Source organism: Otolemur garnettii, unplaced genomic scaffold (assembly GCF_000181295.1).
Source record: "Otolemur garnettii isolate 467f Iridium unplaced genomic scaffold, OtoGar3 scaffold00012, whole genome shotgun sequence".
Lineage (NCBI taxonomy): Eukaryota > Metazoa > Chordata > Mammalia > Primates > Galagidae > Otolemur > Otolemur garnettii.
In genome coordinates this window covers 31,190,972-31,191,232 of record NW_003852407.1, presented here as the reverse complement: position 1 = coordinate 31,191,232, position 261 = coordinate 31,190,972, and positions in this window count along the sequence as shown.

The following is a 261-nucleotide window of genomic DNA, read 5'->3' as shown; positions in this document are numbered from 1 at the left end:
ATAGGATAAATTATAGGCGTGATCTCCACAATATCATTCTCTTCACCCATCCTCCCCCTGCCTTCCCCCCTCCCCTTTCCCCATAGTCTAGAGCTCCATTTGGATTGTAGCTTTCCTAAGATAGCTAACTATTGGTTTCATAATAGTGTTGAGTACATTGGATACTTTTTCTTCCATTCTTGAGACACTTTGCTAAGGAGGACATTTTCCAGCTCCATCCATGTAAACATGAAGGAGGCAAGGTCTCCATCTTTCTTTGTG